This window comes from Eschrichtius robustus, chromosome 4, assembly GCF_028021215.1.
Source record: "Eschrichtius robustus isolate mEscRob2 chromosome 4, mEscRob2.pri, whole genome shotgun sequence".
Taxonomy (NCBI): domain Eukaryota; kingdom Metazoa; phylum Chordata; class Mammalia; order Artiodactyla; family Eschrichtiidae; genus Eschrichtius; species Eschrichtius robustus.
The window spans coordinates 64,112,894-64,134,406 of record NC_090827.1 but is presented as its reverse complement, the minus strand read 5'-3'; the positions used below and the strand labels follow the sequence as shown (position 1 = coordinate 64,134,406).

The window sequence follows — 21,513 nt, the reverse complement described above, 5'->3', positions numbered from 1 at the left end:
AAACAATCTGCATGGGTTCATTTTAGGTCTGTATATATAGATTTAGGTCTGTACGTATAGATTTCTTTCAACTTTGTTTATTTAAGGTGTGCAGTGTGTTTTCTTTGTATTTAACCTTTCCACTTGCCATTTTAGAAAAATTCTCTGTTTTTAAATGAGAGGAAGAGTTACTTTTACTTTGAAACTATCATTTTCCTTTTTAAAATACCATTTCTTGTTTTTGGTTTCTTGATATTCAAAGATGATAATTTAGTGAGTTAAACAGTTTAGATGCACTGATCTTTGAAAAAGAGACTTGTTTCAAATCTGTAATTGCCATAAATATTTAAATTGTCTCATGATATTGTATAGATTTGTTTTTGTTTGATATAAATGAATTTGTTACTAAATTAAGTATTTGCTTAATAAATAAGTAAAAATATCATGAACTCTCATGGAGCTACACTCATTGAAATGATTGCATTTCTTTTAGAATGAAAATTTATTCTACTTTCGAAGAAAATTATGAATATATAAAGATTGACAGTGGTTTATATAAATTAACATTGACTCTATTTTAAGTGGAGACATATTTCAGAGATTTTCCACAACCTTTAAAAATGTTTAGCTTAATGACTTTTTAAATATGTAAAATTGAAAAGAAGCTTAAAAAATTATTATTTGTCATTACTTAAAAGCTGTACCACTGGGTGAGCACAAGGGTATTGAGCCTAGTGGTCTGCATTATCTCTTGAATCCTGTCTTCCCTATCAGATCATCTTTCTTCAAAGTATATGTACTACTTTTTATAGTTTACTCTTCTAAGAAGGTGATTAATTGTACAAGACTTATCCCTTCATTCAGAGTTTTCTCATCTTTTATGCCTGAAACTTAGAGCAGTGTTTACCAAGCCCCTAGAAATCAGGTCTGTTATATTTTAAAAGACAAGGAGTCCCAGAGTGTTTTTTTACATAGAGGTATAAATCTCATTACCTACAGAAAAATGCTAGATAAGTTGCTTAAAGTATTATAAATCCTGGTAGATAATAGCCTTCCTCATGTGAAAAATCTTACCTCTTTCCTTTATTTATTTATTTATTTTATTTTATTTTATTTTATTTATTTTTTGGCTGCGTTGGGTCTTCCTTTCTGCTTGCAGGCTTTCTCTAGTTGCGGCGAGTGGGGGCTACTGTTCGTTGCGGTGCACGGGCTTCTCATTGTGGTGGCTTCTCTTGTCGCGGAGCACAAGCTCTAGGCCCACGGGCTTCAGTAGTTGTGGCTCGCGGGCTCTAGAGTGCAGGCTGAGTAGTTGCAGTGCACGGGCTTAGTTGCTCCGCGTCATGTAGGATCTTCCCAGACCAGGGCTCAAACCCGTGTCCCCTGCACTGGCAGGCGGATTCTCAACCACTGCGCCACCAGGGAAGCCCTTACCTCTTTCCTTTGAAAAAAATTTGTTTGGGGGGGAAATAATTTTAGACTTACAAAAGTTGCAAAATTATTAGAGTTCCTGTGTACACCCATGGTAACATTTTACTTAACAATAGTGTATTATCATGACTAGGCAATTGACTTTGGTATACTACTGTTAACTAAACTACAGAACTTATTTTTAATAGTTTTTATTTTCATTTTTTAGAACAGTTTTAGGTTCACAGGAGAATTGAGTGGAAAGTACAGAGTTCCCATGTACTCTCTGCCCCCATACTTGCACAGCCTCCTCCAATATCAACACCCCCCAACAGAGTGGTATGTCTTTTATAATCAATGAACCTACACTGACACATCATTACCACTCAAAGTCCATAGTTTGCGTTAGGGTTTACTCAGTATTGTATCTTCTGTGGGTTTTGACAAATGAATAATGACATGTAACCACCATTGTAGTATCATACAAAATAGTTTCCCTGCCCTGAAAATCCTCTGTGTCTGTTCATCCCTCTCCCCTAAACTCTGGCAATCACTCATTTTTTTATTGTCTCCATAGTTTTGCCTTTTTTCAGAATGTCATGGAGTTGGAATCATTCAGTAGGGAGCTTTTTCAGTGGCTTCTTTCACTTAGTAATTTGCAGTTAATTTCCTCCATGTCTTCTCATGGCTTGATAGTTCATTACTTTTTAGCACTGAAAACTATTCTGTTGTCTGGATGTACCATAGTTAATCCTCTCACCTACTGAGGGACATCTTGGTTGCTTCCAAGTTTTGGCAATTATGAATAAAACTACTTTAAACATCGGTGTACAAGTTTTTATGAGGACATAAGTTTTCAGTTCATTTGAGTAAATTCCAAGGAGTGCAATTGCTGGATCATATGGTAAGAGTTTGTTTAGGTTTCTGAGAAATTGCCAAACTGTCTACCAAAATGGTTGTATCATTTTGCCTTTCCGCCAGCAATGACTGAGAGTTCTTGTTGCTCTACATCCTTGACAGCATTTGTTGTCAGTGGTTTGGATTTTGGCCATTCTAATAGGTATGTTGTTGTATCTTATTTTAATTTGCAATTCCCTAATGACATGATGTTAACCGTCTTTCCATCTATATATCTTCTTTGGTGAGGTGTCCATTAAAGTCTTTTGTCGTTTTTTAATTGGGTTCATTTTCTTAATACTAAGGCTTAAGAGTTCTTTGTATGTTTTAGGTAATAGTCCTTTATCAAATATGTCTTTTGCAAATATTTCTCCTATCTATGGTTTATCTTATTCTCTTGACATTGTCTTTTGCAGAGCAGAAGTTTTTAATTTTAATGAAGTCCAGCTTATCAATTATTTCTTTCATGGATCATACCTTTTTTTTTTTTTTTAAAGATATTCGCCATGTGTTTCTTCTTTAGGTTTTTTTTTTTTAATTTATTTTTATTTTTATTTTTGGCTGTGTTGGGTCTTCGTTTCTGTGCGAGGGCTTTCCCTAGTTGCGGCAAGCGGGGGCCACTCTTCATCGCGGTGCGCAGGCCTCTCACCATCGTGGCCTCTCTTGTTGCAGAGCACAGGCTCCAGATGCGCAGGCTCAGTAGTTGTGGCTCACGGGCCTAGTTGCTCCGCGGCATGTGGGATCTTCCCAGACCAGGGCTCGAACCCATGTCCCCTGCATTGGCAGGCAGATTCTCAACCACTGCACCACCAGGGAATCCCGATCATACCTTTTGTTTTGTTTTGTTTTTTAATTTAATTAAATTAATTTATTTATTTTTGGCTGCGTTAGGTCTTCGTTGCTGCTTTCAGGCTTTCTCTAGTTGCAGCGAGCAGGGGCTGCTCTTCATTGCCGTGCGCAGGCTTCTCATTGCGGTGGCTTCTCTTGTTGCGAAGCACGGGTTCTAGGTGCACGGGCTTCAATAGTTGTGGCATGTGGGCTCAGTAGTTGTGGCTTGCGGGCTCTAGAGCGCAGGCTCAGTAGTTGTGGCACATGGGCTTAGTTACTCCGCAGCATGTGGGATCTTCCTGGACCAGGGCTCGAACCCATGTCCCCTGCATTGGCAGACAGATTCTTAACCACTGCACCACTGGGGAAGCCCCATACCTTGTGTTGTATCTGAAACGTCATTGCCGTATCCAAGGTCATCTAGGTTTTCTCCTATGTTATCCTCTAGGAGTTTTATAATTAATGCATTTTATTTTTAGATCTATGATCCATTTTGAGTTAATTTTTATGAAGGGTGTACGATCTGCATCTAGATTCATTTTTTTGCATGTGGAGGTCCAGTTGTCAGCACCATTTGCTGAAAGACTAGCTTTGTTTAATTGAATTGCCTTCGCTCCTTTGCTGAAGATCAGTTGACTATAAATATGTGGCTTTATTTCTAGGCTCTCTATTCTGTTTTATTTTTAATTTTATTTTATTTTTGGCCGCGACACGCGTCATGCGGGATCTTAGTTCCCCCACCAGGGATCAAACCCGTGCCCCCCCTGTGGTGGAAGCGTGGAGTCTTAACCACTGGACTGACAGTGAAGTCCTTACTGTAGCTTCATACTAAGTATTGAAGTTGGGTAATTTTGCATTTCCTAGAGGTATGAGCTACTTAGGTTTAGTAACACTTTGGGTGCTTTTTGAGGTTATCCTAACAAGGTTTTTCTCCTTTTAAGAATTTATTTGTATAATGAAATCGTTTTTTCTCATCTTCAGTTAGAGAGTAGAATATTGAAAAATGAAGGCAGGTTTGATATAATTCATTTTTTTCCTTATTCTGTGTAGTGCCTTGGAATGTTGTTATTAATTATAAAATTTATTAGTACTGAGATTAGTAATGCCAAAAATGTTTAAATACAGTCTTCCCCCATAAGAGCTGTTCAGTAATAACTTTCTACCATAACATCTTTTAAATGATTATGTCATTGTTCAGATAATCACCTTTTTTTTTTCTCCTTGGGTGTAAAGACTCTTCCTACTCTAAAATATACTAAACAAGTATGCAATAAAGAACAATATTTGAACATTTCCAGCTCAGACAAAAACATAATAATTTACTTGACACTACACAGAGATTATCATTTTGAACACACTTGAACTGTACATCAGGTAATTTTGCTTTGCATAAGTATGTGAAATGAGAGGAATGAAAAAGTTATATCTTTTAGGACTCTCGTCTGTTATATGTAGATGTCATTTCCATGTGTTTTGAAGTTTCCTAAAGGTGTTTTTTTGTTATAACTTAATTTTAAGTGGAGTTTGAATGCCAGATAACCATTAGTCCCCAAAAGGGTGGAAGATTGGTGGGGGGAAATGGTACAGAAAGCAGAACTCACCTTCCAAAGAATGATTTCTTTATTCCTCTCCTCCACCAACCATCACTGACTATCAAATTTTCTTCCTTGGCAAGTACAGTAAACCTTGTTTACAATATATTTTATGCACAATCTATATTGTGTATTTCTTGTAAACTTGTTATTATTCAATCGATACATTTTTGGTATCTTAGGATATAATATAATGTGCCCCATTAAAATTAATGGAAGATATTTCACTTAAAGCTTTTTACTTAGTGACAGCTTTTTTTTCAGTAATAAAAGACATTAAGTGAGGGATAGGTATGTAATTTGAATTCGATTCAGTTTTACATACTCCCTTTCCCCCACCTTTTAAAAAATTACTGTGACTGCAGCTCTGTAATTGTATGTTTAATGAGGTATAAATTCTTAATATGATATTGATGTTCTCAGAATATTTTGTATGAATGAAGATTTGGGTTTGGTTCAAAGATTTCACAAAAAATTAACACCAAGTTCTGTTTTGGCAGATTTTGAATTGATAAATATCAAAGTGTTTCTTTTAAGAATTAAGACCATCCTCAAAGAAGATTATTATTAATATGGCTACTCTTTGAATTCATTTAATTTTAGTTCTGTGCCTAGAATAAAATACGTACTACACAGATCAATGTCCATTGTACTATAATATAAAAGGTGACAATTAGAAGTCAAACTAGGTATCAGTACTTTAGTTTTTGGTTTATGTTTTTATGATTACCTTAAAAATATTTTAGGTATAGAATAACAAGTACCATAAATAGAATAAAAGAATCATTAAATATCAGATATTAAAATCCTTTCTTAACCATTGTAACTTAGACTCTGTGGTAGACAAAATTTATCACCGTTTTACAGATGTGAGAGGCTGAGGGATTTCTCAAGATCCCACAAAGACTGAAGCTGAAACAAAACCCAGATATTTTGACTCTCTAGAGTGGGGTTTCATTTTATTTTAGTGAGTAGCGACTCTAGTTTTACTTCTGCTCTTTATATCTAGGGTCATTTTTCTTTCCATCCCTAACTCTGTCTAGTATTTCATGCCCATTTAAAATAGCAATTTGAAAATAAAAATCCGATAACAAAAGTGGTTTAAGCCCATGATTATTTTATAGTGAAATCAGTAATTGTAGCCCTTTGCCACATGAGGTCATTGTATACTTGGTTCTTTCCTCTGCTCTGCCTCTAATCCAAGCATCATAATCTTGAGGATGAGTGGTTGGGAAAAGATAGGAGCTGATGAGAGGTCTTTTGCATTACCAGAGCAAAAGCATTAATTGATTAATAAAAACTTTATTGAGTGAGATTTTATGTGTACAGATGTTGGGGAGGGAAGAAAATGAGCTGTCAGAATAAATACAGGCAATCAAAAAGGCAATGCTTTTAGAATTATTTTACTATAAGAAAGTCTGGTACCCAACTCCCAGGGGCTTCTCTAGGTATTAATTGAATAATACCAATTGTTTTTTTATGGGATAGTGATTGGTTAGATAATTATGCCTAACAGGTTGCCAGGAAACTTAATTTTCTAATGTTCACTCATTAGACTGTTTGTTAAGGGTTATCTTGCAAGACTGTTTACCATTTGCTTAGCAATTATGTATACAAAGAAACTTAACAGTTATTTTTACTGTTCTGTGGAACTGCGTGGAGCTCAGACTGATGCTTATTTTTCCAAGAAGGAAGTTTTACTTAACAAAACCATGATCTAGAAAGTGATTCAGTAACAGAGTTAGGTGAAACCTGATTTTCGATTGACCCATCTTCTGAAACATATCACCTTTTAATGTTACTTGGCATCACTTCAAAATGTTGGTAGTATTTGGTGATATTGAATATGTTTATATGTGTGTGTATGCACTGTTTTTACCATTATCCCTTGTTTAAACTAATAAGATTCATTCAAAGATAAGGCATCTTCTAAAGCTGCCATTTTGTCCTTGCTGTTACTGTCAGCTAGAGTGGAATCACTTTATATTAGAAGAGTAAATTAGGAAACTGGCTAATGTTATGAAACAATTTATGCTTCACTTGGCTCAGCAACACTATTTTGATATGTTGTACAGAGCTTAGAATACTAGTTATCAAATTCCTGCCTTGGGGACAGAATAGACGGTATGGTCATCAGTTATTATTTTGCTGATGGTTGACTTGAACTGGTTGCTAGATTAGTAAGTGAAATAAACTTATTAAGTATGATAACTAATTTTTAACAGACTGACCTTAAATAGACAATTGAATATTGTCCTTTTCAGAATAGTTACCTTGAGAGACTATATGTTTATTCCAAAGATTCTGCCATTATTCAAAACACTCTTGGCTCTGAGTTTAGAATCTGAGTTATATAACTGTTTAAATGTGATTCAGGTTCTTTTTGTGTGTGTGACTGGATATAGTTTTTTGTTTTTTTGTTTTTTTTTGTTTTTTTAATGACCATAAATCATTTAGTGGCGAGTCTAATGAACAAAATGGATAGTAAAACTTGAAAAAAGCTGCTTTTAGCCATAAAAGAAGGTAACAGTAAGGCACTTAGATTTCTTTTCTTGTTCAGTTTATGAAATATATGTGAAGGAAATTCATACGTTTTTTGCTAATTCAAATGTTTTTGACTAATGGCAGACTCTAAACAACACATAACCTATTGGTATGGTTGCTTTGAAGGCAATCCTTAGTACAAGGTTCTGGTATAGTTAAAAAAAACCAAACAGACCCAAGCATTGTGTCCTATTATGTTTACATTCGGTATATACCAACAGTCAGCTGTTGTTAAGTAAGAATTTATCTTTAGTATTTTTAACATCACAGAGGCATTAACGATTAAGAACACAGGCTCCCAAGACAGACTGCTGGCTTCAAATCCTGGCCCTGCCACTAATTGTCTAACGTTAGGCAAGTCATTATAATCTTGGGAAAGTAATATTTTAAAATTTCTTTATAAGAGGGCCATAAGTAATAGTACCTACTTATAAAGTTGTGCAATTTTAATGTGTAGTATATATAAAGCATTTAGAACAATGCTCAATGCATGTTAGCCATTACTATTAGTACTTTAATTTCCTTTCATTCAATATCTTGGTTGCTGAAAGCATCTGGAAGATTGGTAAGTTTGTGCAGTTATTAAAAAAAAAAAAGAGTGAATAAAGTGGAACTATAGTAGGATAATCACTGTATTTTTTGAGTGGAAATAGTTATGGTGTGTGGAGAGAGAGATTCACCAAACTTCATTGTTGTTACCTCTGGTGAGTGGGATTGGAGTGGTGGTTGAGATTCTTGGGAGAAGGTTTTCATTTAATATTAAATTTATTTATTCAGCAAATATTTATTGATCTCCTACTGCATGCCAGGGACTGATGAAAGAACATCTAAGTTGTTAGGAATCACTCTTCCCCTTGAGGAAGTTTGAAGTGATAAAGGAGATTAAGTTGCGTAAGTTCTTAGCATTTTCCTTTATTTTTATTTTCTGTGCTTTTACTTTTTTTGTGTGTGTGTGTGCCTTTACTTTTTGCATGGTGCTGAATATAAACATTTTTGCTATCTCCATTAATGTTTCAGAAAATTATGATTTTTCATTTCTGAATGTAAACGTTCTTTGAAATAAAGTAGCTTTATTTTCAGATTATAAAATTAATAAATATTTGTTACGGAGAACTCTCAGGAGAATTTGATGCTTGATATTTCTAACACCAAGAGAATTTCCTTCTCTTGGTAAGTAGATGAGATTAATAGGCTATGGTTTTTCAACCAATTCGAAGAATGGGCAGAAGACCTAAATAGACATTTCTCCAAAGACCTACAGATGGCCAACAGGCGCATGAAAAGATGATCAACATAGCTAATTATTAGAGAAATGCAAATCAAAACTACAATGAGGTACTACCTCCTACCGTTCAGAATGGCCATCATTAAAAAGTCTACAAATAACAAATGCTGGAGAGTGTGTGGAGAAAAAGGAAGCCTCCTATACTGTTGGTGGGAATGTAAATTGGTGCAGCTACTTGGAAAACAGTATGGAGGTTCCTCAAAAAACTAAAAATAGAGTTGCCATATGATCCAGCAATCCCACTGCTGGGCATATATCCAGAGAAAACCATAATTTGAAAAGATACGTGTACCCCAGTGTTCATTGCAGCACTATTTCCAATAGCCAGGACATGGCAGCAACCTAAGTGTCCATCAATGGAGGAATGGATAAAGAAGATGTGGCACATATATACAATGGAATATTACTCAGCCGTAAAAAGAAACGAAATTGAGTTATTTGTAGTGAGGTGGATGGATCTAGAATCTGTCATACAGAGTGCAGTAAGTCAGAAAGAGAAAAACAAATACTGTATGCTGACACATATATATGGAATCTAAAAAAAAAAAAAAAAAGTCATGAAGAACCTAGGGGCAAGATGGGAATAAAGACTCAGACCTACTAGAAAATGGACTTGAGGACACGGGGAGGGGGAAGGGTAAGATGTGACAAAGTGAGAGAGTGGCATGGACATATATACACTACCAAATGTAAAATAGATAGCTAGTGGGAAGCAGCAGCATAGCACAGGGAGATCAGCTCGGTGCTTTGTGACCACCTAGAGGGGTGGGATAGGGAGGGTGGGAGGGAGGGAGATGCAAGAGGGAAGAGATATGGGGATATATGTATATGTATAACTGATTCACTTTGTTATAAAGCAGAAACTAACACACCATTGTAAAGCAATTACACTCCAATAAAGATGTTTTTTAAAAAAAAGATGTGGTACATATATACAATGGAATATTACTCAGTAAAAAAGAACGAAGCAATGCCATTTGTAGCTACATGGATGGGCCTAGAGATTGTCATACTGAGTGAAGTAAGTCAGAGAAAGACAAACATCATATGATATTGCTTATATGCGGAATCTAAAAACATGGTACAAATGAACTTATTGACAGAAAAGAAATAGAGCCACAGATATAGAAAATGAATTTATGGTTACCAAGGGGGAAAGGGGGCAGGGGAGGGTCAATTGGGAGATTGGGATTGACATATACACACTACTATATATAAAATAGGTAACTAATTAGAACCTATTCTATAGTGCAGGGAACTATATTCAATACTCTGTAATGACCTATAGAGGAATAGAATCTAAAAAAGTGGATTTGTGTATAACTGATTCACTTTGCTGTACAGCAGAAACTATCACAACATTGTAAATCAACTATACTCCAATAAAAATTAATTTAAAAGATGTGGTACGTATATACAATGGAATACTACTCAGCCATAAAAAAGAATAAAATAATGCCATTTGTAGCAGCATGGATGGGTCTAGAGATGATTATACTTAGTGAAGTAAGTCAGAAAGAGGAAGGCAAATATCATATGATATCACTTATATGTGGAATCTAAAATATGACATAAATGAACTTATCTACAAAACAAATAGGCTCAGACATAGAGAACAGACCTGTGGTTGCCAAGGGGGAAAGGGAGTTATATATATAACTGAATCATTTTGCTGTACAATAGAAATTAACACAGCATTGTAAATCAACTACAATAAAATAAATTTTAAAAAATAGGCTATGGTTTTTATCTATTGTTTTTAAGCAAGATGTATAAGGATGTTTCTACCCCTTCCTAGAAGATATGTTGCAACAAAGAGAACTCTCAATGTCTATAAATTATCCTTAGTCTGTTTAGAAATTGCCCTTGCTCTTTCTATTTTCTTATTTAAGTAAAAGAACATTGTGATTAGTGTTATGAGTCCAATATTTCTGCCCCGGGGAAGTGATAAAAACCAAAATTCTGAATTCCGTATTGAAAATGTAATAATACAGAGTTTTTAAAACTAAGATTGGATTATTAGCAAAATTTATTGACTTTTATGTTTAGTGATAGATACTTAATGGGCATAAGTTGAAAGTTTTATAAATTAGAATTTTGGTATATTAATTTTTTCCATTGATTTATAATTTGAGGGTTTTTTTTTTTTTACCTTTACTTGATTTCTGTTGGCGTTGAGAATAAACCTAAACATTTTTCTTTTCTTTATAAAAGTACAACACGCCCATTAAAACAATTTGGACATTGCAGAAATATTGAAATAAGGTAATCCCTAGATCCTATCATTCAAAGGTACCAACGTAGCAGACTATTGCCTTCCAGCTTTATGTACTTACATCTACAAAGAAACATTTTTCTTTTTTACTAAATTGAGGTCATGCTATAGATTCAATATTATGTCCTGCTTTTTTTTTTTACCTTAAAGTATATTGTAAAAAAATTTCTTACATCTAAGTTATTTTTGAAAATTTAAACCCATAATTTCTTGGCTCTGTAAAATTTGAAATGTTAGAAAATATAAGAAGAAAAAAAATCTGTAATCCTGCCCCTGAGAGTTAGCTACTTACACATTAGTATTTCCTGCTAAACTGTTTCTTTGCTCCCACCTTCAAATAAAACTTAAATATCCATGGTAACTCTTTATTTAATTTCTTTTGTTAAATGAATAATCATTTTGAAAAATGAACTTCTTTAAAGAAATTTATCTTTATATAATTAATATGATTAGTAAATTCATATTTTCACATTTTGTAGAACTTTTGCATTTGTAAAGGACCTCTAATTCAAATTTATTGTAACATTTTCTCTATAAAATATATTTGTACATGCTTACATGTGTGTGTGAAAGTTAAATCCTTAAGTGCTGTTTTATGTTGGAATCTTTAGGGAGAGGGTACATGTGTGTGCGTGTGTGTTTGTGTGTGCACATGTGTGACAAATGTAGAATCTGAAGACACACATTTTTATCTGGCTGGGCTTGGGTAAGCTTCAACTTCTGTGAGCCTCAGTTTTCTCATTTTTCAAATTGTAATGGTAGGACCTTTCCAAGGTACAGGCTTGTTGTAAGGAGCCAGTAAAAGCTGTGAAAGGACCTCTTAAATTATAAAACATACAAATGTTAATAGTTATTATTTAAGGGGCTCTAGGAAAAAAAAAAAAAAGGCAAATGCAGTCCTTGATTCCATCAAGTTATGGTCAGATTTCCTATCAGAGTAGGTGGAAATTGGGTATGGGAACCTTGCTGTAAGAAACGCAGAATATAGTTGTGCATTGAATTTCGCATCTTTCTTATTAGCAAAAGGTACAGATTATCCTAACAGACCACATGTCTAGATCTTAGGGCAAGTGAGAATGTAATTCTTTTTGTACCATTTTAATTTTGAACAAGCCATGTTTATGGTACCTAGCTCTTAGAAAAAATAAAAAACAAGAGAGAAATGGTATATCTGCCCACCACCATCTGCTATTTTTAGATTGGCTAGGAAGCCCTATTTGGCCGCCTTTGCCCATGTCATTTGGCAACTCTTGAGCCTGCATCATTCAGAGATAAAAGAAGCTTAGAAGGTGGAAAACTGAATTTCTTTGATTTTCCAGTCATCATTGATGAAAAAATATATCACCACAAGCAATTTGAAGGACATTGGCTGTAAGTAAAACAATAAGTGTTTTCAGTTAGTGAGATGGGCTTATGCGACACAAAAGACATGATGTATTTCCACCTTTCTGCCTTAATAGGGGGTGAGGAAGGTATGAACCTTCTGTCCTGGTTTGATTTTTATTTATTATCAAGAGAAATAATAGTTTAGAAAAAGATGCAAATACTGTGCATATATATACATATACATACAAATATATATATGCTTATATATTTTTATGGCCTTTTAGAATAAAATTCTTAGAAAAGAAAGGGAAACTATGAATGTCAAGGAAAGAAGCACAGAAACAATCTGGGAAATGACAGATGTTAAGATTAATGTACTAAGATGAATTTGAAAACTAAAGAAACAAAGTAAATAGAGAAATCTAATTTTCCATTTACTTGGATAAAGGGACATAATATTCTACCCATGGATCAGTTTTAAATGAGCATACATTTGGGCATTTTATAGGTAATAAAATTTAACCTGTTTTATCTGTGGTATCTATAAGGTGTTCTGAAACATTTCTATTGTTGGATATAGTAATTTACCAAAAGCTCTGGTAAAAGTCAGGTTATATATTGTAGGTAGTTTTTCTTTTGCCTATATTATTATTTTACTAGCTTCCTACACTAAATTTCCTTTAACTGTTAAACTTTAACTGTTAAATTATCATTTTCCTATAATTGAAGAATTTTATTAAATGAGTTACCAAATGTTAAGTGCTCAATAAATGTTTATCATTATAATTGTGTTGATATTTTTAACATGTGCACAAATTCTAATGAAATTATATTAGAAAGTTTATTTAAAGCCTGTCCTATTGCAAGCCATATTAATTATTTTACGTAGCTGTGCATTAAAAAGATGAAATTCACTTTCTCATAGCTGTTCCAAAGTTGATATTTTCCTCCATCTCCAAAAGAGTTTGAGAAAAACTTATACTGTAGTCTTAGTCTTATGTCTAGTAGTAATGGAAAATAATTTTGCCTACTAGGAAAAGTTGTGGATATATTGCTCTTTTTAAATTTGTGATTATGAAGTCAGAAATATTGATATATTAAAGAGAATCCATTTACAATAAATTAAATTCAAATATAAAATTTTGTCTAACATACTCGTAAAGAAAGTTCAGGGAACATTTATAAAGTGCTTTATTGTTTGCAAAGGACATTTACATACTTTATCATTTAATCCACACAATAACCTTGTGAGATAAATAGAAGTATTCCCTTTTATAGATGAGAAAACTGGGGCTCACAGAGGTCACAATTTGAATGTGATAAGCCAATATTTCTACAAGAGACTGGATCACTGGAAAGGATTCTGTAGAAATGGTGCTTGCACAAAAGGGAACTTGTAAGGGATCCTAGGGGGTCCTTTCAAAACTACATTTCTGTGATTTCTATAGTTTTAGGTGGGAGGCAACATGATATAGTAGGAAGCACCTGGGAAGACCTACATTTACTATATCCTGGCCTTGAGCAAGTAATTCAGCCTCTCTGAACCTCAATCCTCATATGTAAAACAGGAACATTTTTTATTAACTTGCAGTGTTTTTTTTTTTTTAATATATCTTTATTGGAGTATAATTGCTCTACAATGTTGTGTTAGTTTCTGCTGTACAACAAAGTGACTCAGCTGTATGTATACATATATCCCCATATCCCCTCCCTCTTGAGCCTCCCTCCAACCCTCCCTATCCCACCCCTCTAGGTCTGCAGTGTTATTGAAAAGATAAAATGAGATAATTTAGAAAAGAACTAGGCACTAAACTGCTTAATGATAGAACTATTGTTAATACGTATAAAGCCAAATACAGTAGCCCTTCCAACATAGCACCGTAGCCACATAGTCCATTAAAGCCATGCTTTTGAAGGGGAGTATAGTGTTACTAATCAGCAACTGTTTTTGGTAAATGAGGAAAATGAGTGGAGAATTTATTGAAGATGTTAAAGCAGAGAAGGGAATTGCATAGAATGGAGCCCATGGATATATATTTGAGGTGGAAACTAAAATCTCAATGAAAGCAATACAGATGGAAGAAAGAGCCTGCGACCTAGCTCAGTGGAAGCAAAAAGCATGAGAATCACTTGGCTAATCTTGGGCAAACTGTTTCTGGACCGACCATGTATCAGAGAAGCCTCCAGGAACCTCTGTCATTCAGGGAAATGGAAAGTTTCAGCAGTGGAGTGGAATTGCTGACGTTGGACTTGGGCTTTATAATCTGATAGACCTAGGTTAAAATTTTGGCTATGCTACTTGCTAGCTGTTTGATCTTGGACAAGTTATTTGATATCCCATGTCTCTTGATAAATCCTACCTCGTGGAGTTGTTTCAAAGATTAAATAAGATATATGTGTAAAGTGCTTTCTTGTTTTTTGTTTATTGCTTCCTTTGCCAACAAAAATATAAAATCTATATGGACAGGACCTTTGTTTTGTCCCTGTATCTGTTGTATACATGTAATAGTAGACCCTTAAACATTTGTTGAATGACCAAACCAACTTGTCGAAGTGTGTGTGTGTGTGTGTGTGTGCGTGTGCATGTGTATAATACAGTAAGCCCATTTGAATGATGTGAGGAAAACACTCCCAAGCTACAGTGGCATTTATAAGATTTTTATCATGATCTATCCTTGTCTAAATTTCTATTACACTTATTGTGCAATCACTCAGGTAATATTTAATCACATACTATTTTGTGTCCTAATCAATTTTATGTTTAATTTTTTCAGTTGGACTGTTAAGCTCATGGAGAGTAGAGAGTGGTATTTATCCATCATCATCCAGTCTGATGCTATGCTTCTAGATCTCCAGGTTGGAACAATATGTGTTGTGAATTATTGGGCCACATAACCAGGAATTTATACTTGATGATGGTAATTGGTCATGGTAGGATTTTGGCTGAAGATGAAAATATGTTTTCTTCTGTTGTCTTCGATGAATATTTGTCAGATGAAAGGCTGCAAGATATGATGTCACTGGACAAGAAAAGGACAGAAAGATCTGTATGAGAGTATTTATGTTCTAATCCCAGAACAGAGTGTATGTGTTGGTGGGTATTTTGAGGTTTCTTTGACACGCATTTCTCTTGCTTCTGGGCCTTTGCACATATCTTTGCCTGGAAAATTTCCCTTACTCCTTCTCCTTCATCTGCTAATTCCTACTTATCTTTCAGTTTTCACCTCAAAGTCACTTTCTCCAAGAAGCTTCTATAGTACTGACCTAAGTCTGAACAAAGTGTCTCTCATCTGGGTTCCTATAGCACTCTATACTTTCCCTACTATAATACATATAAAATTATATTGTAATTTTCTGTTTGAATTCCCCACTAGACAATAACTCCATGAAGATAGGAATTGTATATGTCTTACCATTATACCCTAGTGCAGTGCCTATTACTCAATAAACATTTGTTGAATAAATGAATGAAAAGTGACTAAAGGAAAGGAAAAAAATCTTCAAAATAAGAGCTGTCATTTATTGGATATCTGTTAAGTGTCTGGGCCTTTATAAAAGTTAATATTTAATCCTTGCAACAATCCAGATGGAGCAATTGAGTTCAGGGAACTTAACTTGGTCAAAGTGATACTGCTGAGTTTTGAACCAGGGTCTCCCTAGACCAAAGCCTCTGTCCTTTCCACTTTAATACTGCCTCTCTCATGCCTTACATTTGTGTAAGTTGTTACAGGCTACAAAAGTTTTTACCTCTTATGACACCTTTGTGAAGCTAGATGTTATCTTCCTTTTTGTATCCAGTAAGTGGCAAAGCCATGATTTTCCAATTAGATAGTCTAGATCCAGGTTCTTTCCTTTTCCATAATAATACAGCTGTCCATTCTGGGGGATTCAGTGGTGTATGGTCTTTACAAAAATGGTGCGATAATAAAAGTTTAAAAGATAAGATGTTTTTGATTCAAAAATAATAGAAACAATTCCAGGCAGATGTATTTCAGCAGGGCTGGAGTAAATGCTGTGTTTTCTTTGTCATTTTTTTCCGAGAGGGAGAAACAGTGAATACAGTTGGGAATGATTGCTATTAATACTATCAAATGCTTTCTTCTCTTTGATATGTGATTGTTTCCTGCCTCATATTGCTATGAGCTCAAAATTCATAGGATTTCTACAGAAGAAAGTATAGTTGGTGGGACAAAATGGTGCTGTTGGATGAATTCAGTGCAGCTCCTTCCTACCATTAGCCGTCCTTCTTGTGGCGGTTTGTTTTTCAGTTACTTTGCTTATCCCACACCCCTCAAATTGTGGCTTCTGGTAGGAGCAAGCTTAGTTGGGTTTGCCACAGAGGTCATTGACTTTGGCCATCCTTGGCCTATGACTTTATTTTGCTCTTTACCCTCACACCAAAAATTACTTCTGTTGAGAAGTAAGGGGAGTGGGAATAGGATAGTAGGGAGTGTTGTATTTTTGACTGAAACAAGAAGAGGCTCAGAACTAAGGAAAGTAAATCTCCACAACACCTTCCCGAAAGTAGATAAGTCTCCCACACGTGCAGACAAAAGAAAATGTAGTGTGAAAAGGAATTCAAATTTTTCTTAGTCTTACTAGAGTTCTTGCAGCTGCTTTGACACATATAGGTCACTGGACTGTAGGGCAATGCAAATACAAAATTTCAAAAAAGAAAGTATTTTTTTAAATTTTAAGAAGTATTTTAAAAAGCACTAAAAGATTATAGTTTTATAAAACCACAATTAACCAAAATTTTATTATAATCTTTTAATAAAATGTTAGAGTTAAATGAAAGACTTAAAAGCCAATCGCAAATTTGAAAATAAACTGTTCTAAAGCAAATATAATCCCAGCGTATATCTTGATTATTGGCTGCTTTGTTCTGCCCTGTACTTGTCTGTAAATGTTTGATGAAGCCACAGTTATTATTTACTTTTCTTTGATCTCTACACCAGCTAAATATGGTTGTGTTTCTGTTTTCCTTGTGACTTTGCATTTGTACTATCTGGCATTGGAATTTTGCTGAACAGAGTTTGACCCTTCATGGGGGAGAAAGAGAGGCATGTGGGTAACTCAAGCCCAAGTAGGTTGTGGCTGAATAGAAGGAAATCCCAGGTTAGTTTTTTAAAACTGAGGTGTAAATATATACAGTGATCTGTAAATTTTAAGCAAACATTTAAAAGTATGTTTACATGCATCTAACTGCCTCCCATCAATATACAGAACATATTCAGTACCACAGAAGGCTCTTAGATTTGTCCCCCACTGACATTACCAACATTTGAATTCCTTTTCACACTACATTTTCTTTTTTTAATAAATTTATTTATTTATTTTTGGCTTCGTTGGGTCTTCGTTGCTGCACGAGGACTTTCTCTAGTGTGGCGAGCGGGGGCTACTCTTCCTTGCGGTGCGCAGGCTTCTCATTGTGGTGACTTCTCTTGCTGCGGAGCACAGGCTCTAGGGCGCGTGGGCTTCAGTAGTTGTGGCACGTGGGCTTCAGTAGTTGTGTCTCGCGGGCTCTAGAGTGCAGGCTCAGTAGTAGTGGCGCTTGGGCTTAGTTGCTCCGTGGCATGTGGGATCTTCCCGGACCAGGGCTTGAACCCATGTCCCCTGTATTGGCAGGCTGATTCTTAACCACTGAGCAACCAGGGAAGTCCCACACTACATTTTCTTTACATTATCAGGATAACCACTCTTCTCATTTCCATCACCATAAATTAGTTGTGTCAGGAGAGCCATCTTTCACAGTGTTTTTCACAGAAGACATCATGAATGGGAATGATTGATACAAAGTTTGGGAATTGAGAGTAAGTTCAAATTCCTTGGGATGACATATATGACAGTTGTGGTGCATCCATCATTTCCTAAAGACAGAAATTCCCAACTGGTTCTATTCAGTTCCACACTGGTCAGGGGGCAGAGTTTTCCCTTAGGTATCCATTTCCACATAGGATGTCCAGATTCCCCACATTAAGTCCCACTCACTCTTCAAGGGACATCTTAAGAGTGTCCAGGTTGGTTAGATGGTTAATGTTCAGAGGCAAACTGTCAGTGTGGGGTACACATTAAGAATAACTCATCATGGAGTCCTTTTCTCTATGTTCCTGGGCCTAAAAATTTCCTACTCCCACTTTGAAAGGACCTCCAGTCCTGGACCCCATCCAGGTCTGTTCTCCATCTCTCTTGTGTCTATCTTAGCTTCAGGCATATTAACTCTTTGGGGACAAAAAAGCTAAGCTAGAAGCATACATCCATACTTTTCCTGTCTCACACTTAATCCATTCGGTTTTTGGGTCTCTGTTTCTGCTCCTGGGCTAAGGGAAGATAATAGTGATCTTGGAGATCATTTCATATCAGTACATACAGATTTGCCTTACTCTTAGAAGGTTGCATATGATTCCATTACATAGATGTATCCCATTTGGTTCAATATTTTGATATTTTAAATAATGCATAAATATCTTTGTATATGTCTTTTCTCTCATGTATCAATAAATACTTGGGACCAATTCCTAGAAGAAATTTCTGAGTCAAAGATGTATACACTTAAGATTTAATTTTAATAATGCCAAATTGCTCTCAATAGAGCTGGTACCAATTTATATACTTCTACCAGCAATGTGTGGATATTCCTTTTTATACTTGTTGAAATTTTTTTTTTTAATTTTTGCTTACAGTGTTTGTGCTATGTGGAACTTTAAAATTTTTATGTACTTGAATTGATCAGTTTTTAATGATTTCCAGGTTTTGTGTTATAATTAGTAAGGCCCTCCCTGCTCTGAGTTTATTTTGGTATAAATGATACGACAAAAAATTTTTATAGCTAACCTACTTGTTCCAGAACTATTTACTTAATAATCCATCTCCCATTAATGATGTGCAATGCCACCTTTATACTAAATTCCCTAATATATTTATGTCTATTTCTAGACCTTCTATTCTGTTTAATTCATCTGTCTGTCAGTTATTCAGTGGCACTGCACTATTATAATTGGTGAGGTTTCAAAATAAAAATAATTTTAGTAGGTTTGGTCCCCTCTTATTATTAATTTTATATTTTTAGAGTTTCACAGCCTTTTGGCTTTTTTTCTTTTCCATATGCACTTTAAATATACCTCACTGTTTTTCTGACAAAAATTCTGATGGTATTTTTATTGGGATCATATTAAATTATAGATTTAAATTAGGGAGAATTGCTATCTTCATGATGTTGAGTCTTCCTAATCATGAACTTCATATTCATTTTCATGTATTAAAGGTTATTTTTTGCATTCCTTAGTAGTGTTTCAAAATTTTCTTCAAAGTTCTTGCACATTTCTTGTCAAGTTTATTCCTAAATATCTTGCCATGTTCTGTTGTTACTGTAAATGAGATTTTATCTTCCTTTGTATTTTTAAACTGATTGTTGTTGCTATTAATACATATGCAGGCAATTAATACTTACATATTAATTTAGTAACCATTCACATTGCTGATTTCTCTTTCAATTTTAATTGATTTTTGTTCCTTCTTTAAGCTGAAAGCAATTGTTAGATGGTCTACAAATTATAATGTTTACCTATTCCTTTTCTATTTTTATACCTAATTTCTTCTGTTGACCAATTGCATTGGCCACTGTTTTCCTCCAGAACAATATTAGATAATAATGATGAGAATGGTCATCTTTGAGCTAACATATTTAAATTTGTGCAGAGTGATCAAAAAGGCTATAAAATATGTTTCCTTAAAACCACCATAGAGGACACGTTTTCAGAAAGGAAATGACTTTTAGAAAGTCAAAATGCTTCCTGAAACGGTACCTTGTATGTTCAAATCTTCCATGTATTTGTTCAAATGAATCTTCTCAGTGATACCTTCCCTGACCACCTATTTTATTTTTTATTTTTAAAATATTTTATTTTATATTTGAGTATAGTTGATTAACAATATTGTGATAGTTTCAGGTATAAGTCAAAGTGATTCAGTTATACATATACATGTATCTATTCTTTTTCAAATTCTTTTCCCATTTATGTTGTTACATAATATTGAGCAGAGTTCCCTGTGCTATACAGTAGGTCCTTGTTGGTTATCTATTGTATTTTAAATATAGCGGTGTGTCCATGTCAATCCCAAACTCCCTAACTATCCCTTCCCCCCACCCTTTCCCCCCGCCCAACCATAAATTCCTTCTCTAAGTCTGAGTCTGTTTCTGTTTTGTAAATAAGTTCATTTGTATCATTTCTTTTTAGATTCCGCATGTAAACGATGCTTCTCTTTCTCTGTCTGACTTACTTCAGTCAGTATGACCGACCACCTGTTTTAAATTGCACCTGCCCCCTGCCCCAATCCTTCCTATCCTCTTTCCCTGCCTCATTTTCTTCTATGGTATTATCAGTCCCCCAAGCTAGTGCATGTTTCCTTCCACTGGAAACAATAGCAGGGATTTATTAATCTTTGTTTGTTTGCTTTGTTTTATATCTCTAGGACCTAGAACAATACCTGGCACATAATAATACCTAATAAACACTTGATGGATGACACTTCCTAAGAAAATTCAGGAAAGGTGCTAAAGAGATTTGCTTGCCTCCAGTTAGATGTCAGTATAGAATAGGAATTAATTACCTGAAGAACTAGGTGAGATTTAAAATTTTGTTGTGACATCATCGCAATTTGAATTTCTGTTGCATTTCTTTTTCTCCATAGTGATGAACAATAAATGAGAGTCTTCAAATCCCAGTGGGTGTGGGAAGATAAGGACCAGGTGATGGTAGCTGTAAAGAGGAGAATAGGCTGAAACTTGAGGCAGCAGGAATTCCCATAGAGCTCCCTGACTGGCATCCGTTTTGAAGAACAAAATAGTTTTCATTTCTTTTGTAGCAATAACCACAAAAATATTTCACTAGAAAGAGAATTCACCAGGATGACTTGAACTTCACAGTACAATCTTAATATTGCTGAAAACAGATGTTGTTTTTTTGAACCTAATTTACCATTAAAATTAAACACAGAAAAGTTCTTTCCCTAAAGCAGAGAGAGACTTCACCTCTAAAGGAGACAATTTAGGCCCAGAATGTAACTATGATTACTAAGAAAAAGAAAGGAAGGGAGGGAGGAGTGAAGGGTGGAAGGAAGAAAGAAGGAAGGGAGAGAAAGAAAGCTTATGAAGGTTAAACAAATTAGCTGGTGATATTTTGTGCAAGTTCTGTTGGAAAATTACTCTAGTAGCCTCAGTGTGGGAAAATGAGTTGCTCAGCAGTGACTGCTAAAAATACAGCAGCTAGAAAGACGAGATTACTGCATGCTGGCACATTTGCCTGGCTAGTGCTTGGTAATTTGTTCTGAGGTCTAGCTTTGTTAGAGTGTCGATGCCTCTCCTTTGAGTTTGCTCACTG

The 21,513-nt window shown here is 34.9% G+C and overlaps 1 protein-coding gene across 1 annotated transcript in view; it reads left to right on the top strand.

Moving 5' to 3' along the window:
* DCK (deoxycytidine kinase) overlaps positions 1–21,513 on the top strand; it is a 57,698-nt gene that overhangs the window by 26,358 nt on the left and 9,827 nt on the right. The window lies entirely within an intron of this gene.